Below are 14,794 nucleotides of genomic sequence, written 5' to 3' on the forward strand. Positions count from 1 at the left end.
TCCAGTTTCTTTCTTTTTTTTTTATTAATACAACTTGAAAGAAGCTGACAAGTGAACAAGAAATATTCAAGCATGGTCTATTCTAACTGATTTGTTCAAGAGGATGATTCATTTAATTTCATAAAGGCTCAGTGGGCCAGAACAGTAGATGACCAGGTCAGCAGAGGGAATGTAGGGGAGAAGAGGTCTGTGAGAAGAATCTATGTAACAAGCAACAATATTTAGTTTTTTTAGAGCTGAAGTTCTGCTTGAGCAATTCTGATGTTACCAGTGACAGTCATTTAAAGAGCTGCTGATGCCTCAGGGAAAACATTTTTAAGGTGTCCTATCCAGAAACAATGCTCCTTATACTGTGTCATATATATTAAAACTCTGTCCCTTGCTTATATTACAATACTACATTGTGCCTGATTAAAACCTGTGCTACTAGTATATGGCTTCTCGAGACTGCCGATGAAATGTTGTTCTTGAAATATTTCCTCCTGCTCAAGCTGCCCTGAATATGGCTGAAATAAGAATCACCTGATAAATAAAGCTGGAGAATAGATGAGAATACCACTTAAAAACTTTAAAAATAAAATGAATTGTATATACAGTTGTGTGAAATGTTGGAATATGTAAAATAATGAGTGGGATACAAATATTCTCGATATCTTTATATTATTTCTTTTAGTATTTAACTTTGATTGATGACCTCAACATGCACATGAGGTCATATTCCTAACAGGTCATATGGTGTTTTTATATTATTATTTATTGTCCATCGGTGTCCCCGGGGTAGATGATATATATATCTTGTAGTAGATAGAATAAAAAAAAAAAAGATATATACTTTTGGAAATCATAATGGTGGTGGTCAAGCATGTACAGTTAGTCTACTTAGAGATTTACTTATCTGGATTACAGAATGCAGTGCCTTGCACAACTAAAAAACCTCAGCTTAACTGTTATCTTTAATTTTGCTTTTTCTTTTAAATGAAACGTTAAAATCAAAGCAATTGAAGTAAATGCTCTGTTGCAGGTAATAATTTGCAAGCATATAGTTTTATATTAAATGACTTATTTTTGAGAGTATATTCAGTTCTCTGAAGTAAGTCAGAGATGCATACATATTTTAAACTTTTATATAGAGAACTAGGTGGTGCTGTTCTGTCATCTTTGTGTCTCAGTGACTTCTTAAAACACTTTCATTCAATAAGTGCATTAGGTAAGATACAGTATTCTAGTAGCATTACTTTTTATTAACCAGCTAAGTTTATAGTGATCTTACATGTTTGTTTTCAGCAGTATTTTCATACAGCAGAAAAAACTTTCTTCTAAGCAGTTAACTTTTATCATACTGTACAACTTCCCTTTTTTTAACATTTAAGATAATATGAAATCTTTATGTTACTATGTGCTTTAAAAGGCTCTGTACCTGGCTTTTTCATTTTCCAAAATTCTTACTATTATTGAGTCAGAATTTAAAGTGGTAAAATTTTGTACAATTTGAGTTGATGTCATATCAAAAAGTCATAAAATACAGAAGCTCAAGGAAAACATTTTAATTATTTGAAATGCTAAAAATTGGGATCCCTGGGTGGCGCAGCGGTTTGGCGCCTGCCTTTGGCCCAGGGCGCGATCCTGGAGACCCGGGATCGAATCCCACATCAGGCTCCCGGTGCATGGGGCCTGCTTCTCCTTCCGCCTGTGTCTCTGCCTCTCTCTCTCTCTCTGTGACTATCATAAATTAAAAAAAAAAAAAAAATTAAAAAAAAAAAAAAAGAAATGCTAAAAATTGAATTAAGCTTTAACACAAAAGAAATAAGATAGATTTCCTTGAAAAGAAATTGTTTGCTTAATACACTTCTCTGTAAGAAAACTGACATAGGTAGGCTGTCAGTTAGTGTTTTCATGTTTCAGGATATCATTAACGAAAATAATCGAATCGAATCAAAAACAATCGAGTTGAAACGAAAATAATTGAGTTGAAACAAAAATAATCCAATCGAAATGAAAATCGAATCAAAACGAAAATAATCGAATGGAATAAAAAGAATACAATCAAAAGAAAAATAATCAAATCGAAATGAAAAAAATGGAATGGAATCGAATCGAATTGAAGAAAATCAAATCGCATCAAATCGATAAATATCGAATGGAATGGAATTGAATCGAAACGAAAATAATCGAATCAAAACGAAGATAATCGAATCGAATAAAAACATAATCGAAACGAAAATAAGCGAATCGAAACGAAAAAAATCGCATCAAAACGAAAATAATCGAATCGAAACCAAAATAATCAATCAAAATGAAAATAATCGAATTGAATCGAAAATAATCACATCGAAACGAAAATAATCAGATAGAATCAAAAGTAATCAAATTGAAACCAAAATAATCGAATCAAATCAACAATAATCGAGTCGAATCGAAAATAATCGAATCGAAATGAAAAAAATCGAATCGAATCGAAAATAATTGAATCGAAATGTAAATAATCAAATCGAAGTGAAAATAAACGAATCGATTTAAAAATTCGAATTGAAACGAAAATAATCGAATCGAATCAAAAACAATCGAGTTGAAACGAAAATAATTGAGTTGAAACAAAAATAATCCAATCGAAATGAAAATCGAATCAAAACGAAAATAATCGAATGGAATAAAAAGAATACAGTCAAAAGAAAAATAATCAAATCGAAATGAAAAAAATGGAATGGAATCGAATCGAATTGAAGAAAATCAAATCGCATCGAATTGATAAATATCGAATGGAATGGAACTGAATCGAAACGAAAATAATCGAATCAAAACGAAGATAATCGAATCGAATAAAAACATAATCGAAACGAAAATAATCAATCGAAATGAAAATCAAATCGAAGCCAAAATAATCAAATCCACATGAAAAAAATCAAATCGAATCGAAAATAATCAAATCGAAACTAAAATCATATCGACATGAAAAAAATCAAATCGAATTGAAAATAATCAAATCGAAACTAAAATCAAATTGACATGAAAAAAATCAAATCGAATCAAAAATAATCAAATCGAAACAAAAATAATCAAATTGAATCAAAAATAATCAAATCGAATCGAAAATAATCAATCGAAACGAAAATAATAGAAACGAAACCAAAATAATCAAATCGACATGAAAATAATGGAATCGAATCGAAAGTAATCAAATAGTAACTAAAATAATCGAATAGAATAGAAAATGATGAAATCGAAACGAAAATAATCAATCGAAATGAAAATCAAATCGAAAACAAAATAATCAAATCGACATGAAAAAAATCAAATCGAATAGAAAATAATCGAATCAAAACAAAAATAATGGGAGGGAGGGGCAAGATGGCGGCAGAGTAGGGTCCCCAAGTCACTTGTCCTCAACAAATTACCTAGAAAACATTCAAATCATCCTGAAAATCTACGAATTCGGCCTGAGATTTAAAGAGAGACCAGCTGGAACGCTACAGTGAGAAGAGTTCGCGCTTCTATCAAGGTAGGAAGACGGGAAAAAGAAATAAAGGAACAAAAGGCCTCCAAGGGGGAGGGGCCCGCGTGGAGCCGGGCTGGGGCCGGGGCGAGTGTCCCCAGGACAGGAGAGCCCCGTCCCGGAGGAGCAGGAGCTGCACCGACCTTCCCGGGGGAAAGGCCTCCCGGGAAGGTTGTCTTTTGCCTTTAGCAAAGTTTTAACATTGAAACAGTTGAGTCCCTGGAGGAATGTTGGTCTGCCTTTTTCATGGACTTGTCAGTGTGCTGTAGATGGTAAGGAAGTTTAATAATTTTTCTTCTGCCTTTGTTTCCCACATCATTCAAATTGGGATGAGTGTCTGTTTCAGTGAAGGTATTCCTGAAGAAGAGACATTAAATTAAAACTTGAAGAATGAACAGTTTTTAGGCAAATAAAAAGTAAAGAGTATGTGTGACAATCTGAAGGCGGGAATAATCAGAGCATGTTTAACAGAGTGAATGCCAGTGTAGCTAAATGACAATGAATGTAGTTGAGATGTCTTGAAAGGAGTTTAGAGAGGTAGGTAGCAACTAGATTATACAGGATGATGAAGGTTGTGTATTGAATTTCTTTAATGTAAGCCTTTACTCACACTCTATTAGCTGAAATGATTTTTTTCTTAGCTCCTCTGTGCTAATTCTTCTCATCCTCCCAAGTTCCACTACCTGGAACCTAATCATGATGGCTAAAATTTATGAAGTCTTTGTCATTTGTCAACTGCAATAGAAAATGCTTCAAGGACAGCACCTATTTATTTCCTAACTTTGTTATACATAGTGACTCTGTCATCCTCCTTTTCGAGATGTGATATGTGGAGAGATTGCATAAATTGTCCAGGATTATATGTGGCAGATCACATTACAAAGTCAGGCTGTCTGATCTAAAGATTGTTTAACCACTAAGCACTCTTGGCTCTTTTAAAAGAAATTTAATTCTATTCACTGTGTTCTAACTCTTGACAATGCAACTGATATTCTGGGGTTCTTAGTCTTTAAGGTACTTTATTGGTATATATGATCCTAGTGCCACCCACAACTTGGCATTAATTTCTGCCACTGAGACATTATGAAAATAACACGCAGGAGCGCCTGAGTGGCTCAGTTGGTTAAGCATCTGACTTTGGCTCATGTTTTGATCTCAAGGTCTGGGTATTGAGCCACACATCGGGATCCCTGCTCAGTGGGAGTCTGCTTGTCCCTCTCCCTTTGCCCCTCCCGCTGCTCCCACTCTCTCTAAAATAAATAAATTCTTAAAAAAGAAAAGATTCCCCAGTGACGCCTGGGTGGCTCAGCAGATGACCATTTGCCTTTGGCTCAGTGCATGATCCCCAGCCCTGGGATCGAATCCCACATTGGGCTCCTTGCGAGGTGTCTGCTTCTCCCTCTGCCTGTGTCTCTACCTCTCTCTCTCTCGTGAATAACTAAAATATATTTTTTAAAAAAAGGTAAAGAAAAGATTCTTTGGAAAAGAATACTCAAACCAACCAACTTTGCCTACGATGGAGCTAGATCCACAGAAGGCTTCCAATTAATATTTTGGAGTAGATGCCTCAGTGACCAAATTTCAGATTAATTTGTGGTTTGGCCTTGATATGACCATTCAGAGGCACAGTCTCCCTGAATCATTTTATTTTATTTTTTTTAATTTATTTTTTTTTATTTTTTATTTTTTATTTATGATAGTCACAGAGAGATAGAGAGAGAGGCAGAGACACAGGCAGAGGGAGAAGCAGGCTCCATGCACCGGGAGCCCGACGTGAGATTCGATCCCTGGTCTCCAGGATCGCGCCCTGGGCCAAAGGCAGGCGCCAAACCGCTGTGCCACCCAGGGATCCCTCCCTGAATCATTTTAAACCAGGCTGGGACACAAAGAAGATAGCCATTGTTTCTTCCAAAGGTTGTGAAATCCAGTTTTGCCCCAAGAACCCTTCAGCACCTCCTAGTGAAGGAAACAGAGGCCTGAGAATGAGGCTCTTCATTTCAAACAATATTCAATGAGCTCAATTTTCCACCTATAAAATGTAATACATTTAGGAATCAGTGGAACTCAGAATTCTAATAACCTGGATCTTTCTGGCATAACAAAATGCACAGTATTAATGACAATTAATTATATATCCATTTAAGAATTGGGATAATACTATTGAGTCCAAGCTTGCCTGTGTGGTGTGTGAGTGTGTATTATGTAGTATATATATAATACATTTTCATATTAGTATATATATATAGCACAGTGTTATGTTAGTTTCATTTTATATATGTATAATAAGGCAAAATTAAATAAATATAAATATATAAATGCAAAATTATCAGTGCCCTAGTTGGGGTACCAGTTTCAAAGGAGAATCTATTGTGTATGTTAACCATTTCTTAAAAGAGCTCTTGCAAATTAAAATCATATTTATTAAAGTAATAGAAATGATTTAACCATGAGTTAATATCTGGAGACTTTTGAATTGAGATTTCTCTCCAATTCTTGAAATGGCTTACAAGCAAGGGAGCTTAATTAACAGGGACACATGGCATAAATTTTCCTGTCTGCTATCATTGGTATTCTGTGAACATAAGGAGGAAAATCCATAGTTTGTTCAAAATCACAGTTTTCTGAACTAAAATGGTGGTAGTTTATATCAGGTGAGGAATAGTTAAGATGTTTTAACATTCTATGTCCCAAGAATAGTTCTTCCATTAAATATAAATGTTCTTAGAACTAGGTTTATCCATTGATACATCATTAAATTTAGTTGCTTTATTTTTTAAATGCATATTTGTGGTTGATATTCTGCGTCTATTGAATTTATTTCACCTTTTTTATTAGAATATTTACTTGCTCACTTTCCCTCTTAAAATTCCCATAATGAACATTCTTTAAATATCAGGGTAATAATATCATAATCTTCTTACATGAAGAAAAATAAAAAACACTTTGCTATAAGAACTTATTAAGAAAAGGTTGTAAGAATTTGTGATAGCATTTATTAGTAACACAATATATAAATATATATAGAGAGAATACACTATAGAAAGGTTCTTATTTTTTATTTGTATATATGTATATTTAGAAATGTTTACCACAATAAGTTTAGCTAACATCCGTCTTCTTACACAGTTGCAATCTTTTTTCTTATGCTGAGAATTTTTAACAGATATCTTTGCAATTTTCAATCATGTAATACCTTATTAACCAAAGTCATCATATTATGTGAATATACATTTCCTTATTTTATTTCAATTCCAGGATAGTTCACATAAAGTGTTATATTAGTTTCAAGTGTACAATACAGTGATTCAACAATTCTATGCATCACTCTTCATCACAAGTGTATTCCTTAATCCCCATCTGCTGTTTCCCCATTGCCCCAGCCACCTCCACTCTGGTAGCTATCAATTTGTCTATTTAGTTAAAAATCTGTTCCTTAGTTTCTGCCACTCTCTTTTTTTTTTTCCTTTGCTCATTTGTTTTGTTTCTTAAATTCCCCTGATGAGTGAAATCATGTGTTATCTATATGGTATTTGTCTTTGACTGACTTAATTCACTTACCATTTTTCTCTCTAGATCTATCCATATCGTTGCAAAAAACATGATTTCATTCTTTTTTATGGGTGAATAATATTCCATTACACACAGTGTGTGCCCGTGCAAGCATGCACACACACTACTTTTTTATCTATTCATTATTAGTGGGCACTGGGCTGCTTTCATAGTTTGGCTATTGTAAATAATGCTCCCACACACATTGGGGTGCCTGTATCCCTTTGAATTAGTGTTTTTGTATTTTGAGGGGTAAAAATCCAGTAGAGTGATTACTGGATCATAGGGCAGTTCTATTTTAAAGTTTTGAGGAAACTCCTTACTGTTTTCCACAGTGGCTGCACCAGTTTGCATTCCCATGAACAGTACATGAGTGTTGCTTTTTCTCCACATCCTAACCAACACCTGTTGTTTCTTGTGTTTTTTATTTTTGCCATTCTGATAGGTTATGGGGTGGAATCTCATTTTGGTTTTGATTTGCATTTCCCTGATGATCAGTGATGCTGAGCATCGTTTTATATGTCTGTTGACCATCTGGTTGTTTTCTTTGGAGAAATGTCCATTCAAGTGATTTGCCCATTTTTAATTGGATTATTCATTTTTGGGGTGTTGAGTTGTGAAAGTATATATTCTGAATACTAACCCTTTATTGGACATGTTATTTGCAAAATATCTTCTCACATTCAGTAGGTTACCTTTTAGTTTTGTTGATTCTTTCCTTTGCCATGCAGAAGCTTTTTATTTTGATGTAGTATCAATAGTTTATTTTTGATTTTGTTTCTCTTGCCTCAGGATACATATCTAGAAAAATGTTGTTACAGTCAGTGTCAGAAACATTATTGCCTGTGCTCTCCTCTAGGATTTTGATGGTTTCAGGACTCACAATTAGGTCTTTAATCTATTTGGAGTTTACTTTTATGTATGGTAAAAGAGAGTGATGCAGTTTCATAGTTTTGCATGCTGCTGTCCAGTTTTCCCAACACCATTCCTTGAAGAGATATTCTTTTTTACCATTTGATATTCTTTCCTACTCTGTCAAAGATTAATTGACCATATAATTGTGGTTTTATTTTTGGTCTTTCTATCCTATTAATCTATGTGTCTATTTTTGTGTGACTATCATATTGTTTTGATTATTATAGCTCTGCAATATAACCTGAAGCCTGGGATTGTGATGCCTTCAGCTTTTTTTTCTTTTCTTTTTAAGATTTTATTTATTTATTCATGAGAGACACACAGAGAGAGGCAGAGACATAGGCAGAGGGAGAAGCAGGCGGTGAGCCTGATGTAGAACTCAATCCCAGGACCCAGGGATCAGGTCCTGGGTCAAAGTTAGATGTTCAACCACTGAGCCACCTAGGCATCCCAGCTTTGCTTTTCTTTTTTCAAAATTGCTCTGGCTATTAAGAGTCTTTTGTGATTCTATGTAAATTTTATGATGTTTTTGTTCTAGCTCTGTGAAAAATGCTGTTGGTGTTTTGATAGGCATTGCATTAACTATGTAGATTGTTTTGGGTAATATAGACATTTTTTTTTTATTTATTTTTTATTTTTTTTTATTATTATTATTTTTTTAAATTAATTTTTATTGGTGTTCAATTTACCAACATACAGAAAAACACCCAGTGCTCATCCTGTCAAGTGTCCACCTCAGTGCCCGTCACCCATTCCCCTCCAACACCCGCCCTCCTCCCCCCTTCCACCACCCCTAGTTCGTTTCCCCGAGTTAGGAGTCTTTATGTTCTGTCTCCCTTCCTGATATTTCCCAACATTTCTTCTCCCTTCCTTTATATTCCCTTTCACTATTATTTATATTCCCCAAATGAATGAGAACATACACTGTTTGTCCTTCTCCGATTGACTTATTTCACTCAGCATAATACCCTCCAGTTCCATCCACGTTGAAGCAAATGGTGGGTATTTGTCGTTTCTAATCGCTGAGTAATATTCCATTGTATACATAAACCACATCTTCTTTATCCATTCATCTTTCGATGGACACCGAGGCTCCTTCCACAGTTTGGCTATTGTGGCCATTGCTGATAGAAACATCGGGGTGCAGGTGTCCCGACGTTTCGTTGCATCTGAATCTTTGGGGTAAATCCCCAACAGTGCAATTGCTGGGTCGTAGGGCAGGTCTATTTTTAACTCTTTGAGGAACCTCCACACAGTTTTCCAGAGTGGCTGCACCAGTTCACAGTCCCACCAACAGTGTAAGAGGGTTCCCTTTTCTCCGCATCCTCTCCAACATTTGTTGTTTCCTGCCTTGTTAATTTTCCCCATTCTCACTGGTGTGAGGTGGTATCTCATTGTGGTTTTGATTTGTATTTCCCTGATGGCAAGTGAAGCAGAGCACTTTCTCATGTGCATGTTGGCCATGTCCATGTCTTCCTCTGTGAGATTTCTCTTCATGTCTTTTGCCCATTTCATGATTGGATTGTTTGTTTCTTTGGTGTTGAGTTTAATAAGTTCTTTATAGATTTTGGAAACTAGCCCTTTATCTGATATGTCGTTTGCAAATATCCTCTCCCATTCTGTAGGTTGTCTTTTAGTTTTTTTGACTGTATCCTTTGCTGTGCAAAAGCTTCTTATCTTGATGAAGTCCCAATAGTTCATTTTTGCTTTTGTTTCTTTTGCCTTTGTGGATGTATCTTGCAAGAAGTTACTGTGGCCGAGTTCAAAAAGGGTGTTGCCTGTGTTCTCCTCTAGGATTTTGATGGACTCTTGTCTCACATTTAGATCTCTCATCCATTTTGAGTTTATCTTTGTGTATGGTGAAAGAGAGTGGTCCAGTTTCATTCTTCTGCATGTGGATGTCCAATTTTCCCAACACCATTTATTGAAGAGACTGTCTTTCTTCCAATGGATAGTCTTTCCTCCTTTATCGAATATTAGATGACCATACATTTCAGGGTCCACTTCTGGGTTCTCTATTCTGTTCCATTGATCTATGTGTCTATTTTTGTGCCAGTACCACACTGTCTTGATGACCACAGCTTTGTAGTACAACCTGAAATCTGGCATTGTGATGCCCCCAGCTATGGTTTTCTTTTTTAAAATTCCCCTGGCTATTCGGGGTCTTTTCTGATTCCACACAAATCTTAAAATAATTTGTTCTAACTCTCTGAAGAAAGTCCATGGTATTTTGATAGGGATTGCATTAAACGTGTAAATTGCCCTGGGTAACATTGACATTTTCACAATATTAATTCTGCCAATCCATGAGCATGGAATATTTTTCCATCTCTTTGTGTCTTCCTCAATTTCTTTCAGAAGTGTTCTATAGTTTTTAGGGTATAGATCCTTCACCTCCTTGGTAAGGTTTATTCCTAGGTATCTTATGCTTTTGGGTGCAATTGTAAATGGGATTGACTCCTTAATTTCTCTTTCTTCAGTCTCATTGTTAGTGTATAGAAATGCCATTGATTTCTGGGCATTGATTTTGTATCCTGCCACGCTACCAAATTGCTGTATGAGTTCTAGCAATCTTGGGGTGGAGGCTTTTGGGTTTTCTATGTAGAGTATCATGTCATCGGCGAAGAGGGAGAGTTTGACTTCTTCTTTGCCAATTTGAATGCCTTTAATGTCTTTTTGTTGTCTGATTGCTGAGGCGAGGACTTCCAGAACTATGTTGAACAGCAGTGGTGAGAGTGGACATCCCTGTCTTGTTCCTGATCTTAGGGGAAAGGCTCCCAGTGCTTCCCCATTGAGAATGATATTTGCTGTGGGCTTTTCGTAAATGGCTTTTAAGATGTCGAGGAAAGTTCCCTCTATCCCAACACTCTGAAGTGTTTTGATCAGGAATGGATGCTGTATTTTGTCAAATGCTTTCTCTGCATCCAATGAGAGGATCATATGGTTCTTGGTTTTTCTCTTGCTGATATGATGAATCACATTGATGGTTTTACGAGTGTTGAACCAGCCTTGTGTCCCAGGGATAAATCCTACTTGGTCATGGTGAATAATTTTCTTAATGTGTTGTTGGATCCTATTGGCTAGTATCTTGTTGAGAATTTTTGCATCCATGTTCATCAGGGATATTGGTCTGTAATTCTCCTTTTTGGTGGGGTCTTTGTCTGGTTTCGGAATTAAGGTGATGCTGGCCTCATAGAACGAATTTGGCAGTACTCCATCTCTTTCTATCTTTCCAAACAGCTTTAGTAGAATAGGTATGATTTCTTCTTTAAACGTTTGATAGAATTCCCCTGGGAAGCCATCTGGCCCTGGAGTCTTGTGTCTCGGGAGGTTTTTGATGACTGCTTCAATTTCCTCCCTGGTTATTGGCCTGTTCAGGTTTTCTATTTCTTCCTGCTCCAGTTTTGGTAGTTTGTGGCTTTCCAGGAATGCATCCATTTCTTCTAGATTTCCTAATTTATTGGCATACAGCTGTTCATAATATGTTTTTAGAATCGTTTGTATTTCCTTGGTGTTGGTAGTGATCTCTCCTTTCTCATTCATGATTTTATTAATTTGAGTCTTCTCTCTCTTCTTTTTAATAAGGTTCGCTAATGGTTTATCTATCTTATTAATTCTTTCAAAGAACCAACTCCTGGTTCTGTTGATCTGTTCCACAGTTCTTTTGGTCTCGATATCATTTAGTTCTGCTCGAATTTTAATTAACTGTCTTCTTCTGCTGGGGGTGGGGTCCATTTGTTGCTTTTTCTCTAGTTCCTTTATGTGTAAGGTGAGCTTTTGAATTTGAGTTCTTTCCAGTTTTTGAATGGATGCTTGTATTGCGATGTATTTCCCCCTCAGGACTGCTTTTGCTGCGTCCCAAAGATTTTGAACGGTTGTATCTTCATTCTCATTAGTTTCCATGAATCTTCTCAATTCTTCCTTAATTTCCTGGTTGACCTTTTCATCTTTTAGCAGGATGGTCCTTAACCTCCATGTGTTTGTGGTCCTTCCAAACTTCTTGTTGTGATTAAGTTCTAATTTCAAGGCATTATGGTCTGAGAATATACAGGGGACTATCCCGATCTTTTGGTATCGGTTCAGACCCGATTTGTGACCCAGTATGTGGTCTATTCTGGAGAAAGTTCCATGTGCACTTGAGAAGAATGTGTATTCAGTTGAGTTTGGATGTAAAGTTCTGTAGATATCTGTGAAATCCATCTGGTCCAGTGTATCATTTAAAGCTCTCGTTTCTTTGGATATGTTGTGCTTAGAAGACCTATCTAGTATAGAAAGAGCTAGATTGAAATCACCAAGTATAAGTGTATTATTATCAAAGTATTTCTTCAGTTTGGTTATTAATTGGTTTAAATATTTGGCAGCTCCCACATTTGGGGCATATATATTGAGAATTGTTAAGTCTTCTTGTTGGATAGATCCTTTGAGTATGAGATAGTGTCCCTCTTCATCTCTCACTATAGTCTTCAGGGTAAATTTTAATTTATCTGATATAAGGATGGCTACCCCTGCTTTCTTTTGAGGACCATTTGAATGGTAAATGGTTCTCCAACCTTTTATTTTCAGGTTGTAGGTGTCCTTCTGTCTAAAATGAGTCTCTTGTAGACAGCAAATAGATGGGTCCTGCTTTTTAATCCAGTCTGAAACCCTGCGCCTTTTGATGGGGTCATTAAGCCCATTCACGTTCAGAGTTACTATTGATAGATATGAGTTTAGTGTCATCATATCTATTCAGTCCTTGTTTTTGTGGATTGTTCCACTGAACTTCTTCTTAAAGGGGAATTTTAAGAGTCCCCCTTAAAATTTCTTGCAGAGCTGGTTTGGAGGTTACATATTCTTTTAGTTCCTGCCTGTCTTGGAAGCTCTTTATCTCTCCTTCCATTTTGAATGACAGCCTTGCTGGATAGAGTATTCTTGGTTGCATGTTCTTTTCATTTAGGACCCTGAATATATCCTGCCAGCCCTTTCTGGCCTGCCAGGTCTCTGTGGAGAGGTCTGCTGTTACCCTAATATTCCTCCCCATAAAAGTCAGGGACTTTTTTTCTCTTGCTGCTTTAAGGATCTTCTCCTTATCTTTGGAATTTGCAAGCTTCACTATTAAATGTCGAGGTGTTGATCGGGTTTTGTTGATTTTAGGGGGGGATCTCTCTATTTCCTGGATCTGAATGCCTCTTTCCCTTCCCAGATTCGGAAAGTTTTCAGCTAGGATTTGTTCAAATACATATTCTGGCCCTCTGTCCCTTTCGGCGCCCTCGGGAACCCCAATTAAACGTAGGTTTTTCTTCCTAAGGCTGTCATTTATTTCCCTTAATCTATCCTCATGGTCTTTTAATTGCCTGTCTCTTTTTTCCTCAGTTTCTGTTTTGGGTAATATAGACATTTTAATAATATTTGTTCTTTCAATCCATGAGCATGGGATGTCTTTCCATTTCTTTGTGGTCTCTTCAATTTCTTTCATCAATATTTTATAGTTTTCAAAGTACAGGTCTTTCACTTCTTTGGTTAGGGTTATTCCTGGGTAAGTTACCATTCTGGTGCAATCGTAAATGGCATTTTTTACTAATTTCTCTTCTGCTTCATCATTAGTGCATGGAAATGTAACATATTTCCACCCATTGATTTTGTAGACTCCAACTTTACTGAATTTGTGTATTAGTTCTAGTAGTTTTTGGTGGAGTTTTTCAGGTTTTCTATGTATAGTCTCGTGTCATTGGCAAATAGAGGGAGTTTTTCTTCTTCCTTACCAATTTTGATGCCTTGCTTTTCTTTTTGTTGTCTCATTGCTGTGCCTGGGACTTCCAGTACTATGTTAAATAACTGTGGTGAGAGTGGACATCTTTGTCTTTTTCCTGACCTCAGGGGGAAAGCTCTCAGTTTTTCCCAGTTGAGATGATTTATGCTGTAGGTTTTTCATATATGGCCTTTATTATGTTGAGGTGTGTTCCATCTAAACCGACTTGGTTAAGGGCTTTTATCATAACTAGTTGTTTCACTTTGTCAAATACTTCATGTCTCATGAAATGATCCTATGGTTTCTATCCTTTTTCATATTGATGTGACATATCATGTTGATTGATTTGTGAATATTTGAACCACCCTTTCAGCCTGGGAATAAATCCTACCTGATCATGTTGAATGATTTTTTAAATGTGTTTCTGGATTCTGTTAGTATTTTGTTGAAGACTTTTACATCTATATTCATCAGAGATATTGTCCTGTAGTTCTTTTTTTCTGTGTGTCTTTATCTGGTTTTAGTATCAGGATGATAGTGGCCTCATGGAATGAATTTGGAAGTTTTCTTTTTCTGTTTTTTTGGGGATAGTTTTAGAAGAATAGATAATTAACTCTTTAAAAGTTTGATAGAATTCGCCTGTGAAGCTGTTTGGTCCTGGACTTTTGTTCGTTGGGAGATTTTTGATTACAGATTCCATCTCCCTGCTGGTAATTGACCCATTCAAAATTTCTATTTCTTCCTGCTTTGGTAGGTTTTGTTTCTAGGCATTCATCTATGTCTTCTAGGTTGTCAAATTTGTTGGCATACAGTTTTTCATAATATTCTCTTACAGTTGTTTTCATTTTTGTGGTGTTGGTGGTTATTTCTCCTATTTGTGATTTTGTTTATTTGAGGCCTTCCCCCCTCAATGAGTCTGGCAAGACTCATTAATTTTGTTGATCTTTTTGGAGAACCAGCTCCTGGTTTCATCAATCTGTTCTATTGTTTCTTGGTTTCTATATCCTTTGTTTCTGCTCTAATGTCTATTATTTCCTTCCTCCTACTGGTTTTGGGGTTTCTCTTATTCTTTTTCTAGCTCATTTAGGTGTAAGGTTAGATTGTTTACTTGA

General features: G+C 36.0%; 1 long non-coding RNA gene across 4 annotated transcripts in view; it reads left to right on the plus strand.

Annotated features, from left to right (window-relative positions):
- Positions 1 to 3,290: 3,290 nt before the first annotated feature.
- LOC140596650 (uncharacterized) overlaps positions 3,291 to 14,794 on the plus strand; it is a 76,497-nt gene continuing 64,993 nt past the window's right edge. The window contains exon 1 of one of the 4 annotated variants that reach the window (XR_011998545.1): positions 3,291 to 3,496. This is a non-coding gene — a long non-coding RNA (uncharacterized lncRNA). The remainder of the gene's footprint in view (positions 3,497 to 14,794) is intronic. The other 3 variants (XR_011998546.1, XR_011998543.1, XR_011998544.1) reach the window with 3 other exon arrangements.

This window comes from Vulpes vulpes, unplaced genomic scaffold, assembly GCF_048418805.1.
Source record: "Vulpes vulpes isolate BD-2025 unplaced genomic scaffold, VulVul3 Bu000000706, whole genome shotgun sequence".
Lineage (NCBI taxonomy): Eukaryota > Metazoa > Chordata > Mammalia > Carnivora > Canidae > Vulpes > Vulpes vulpes.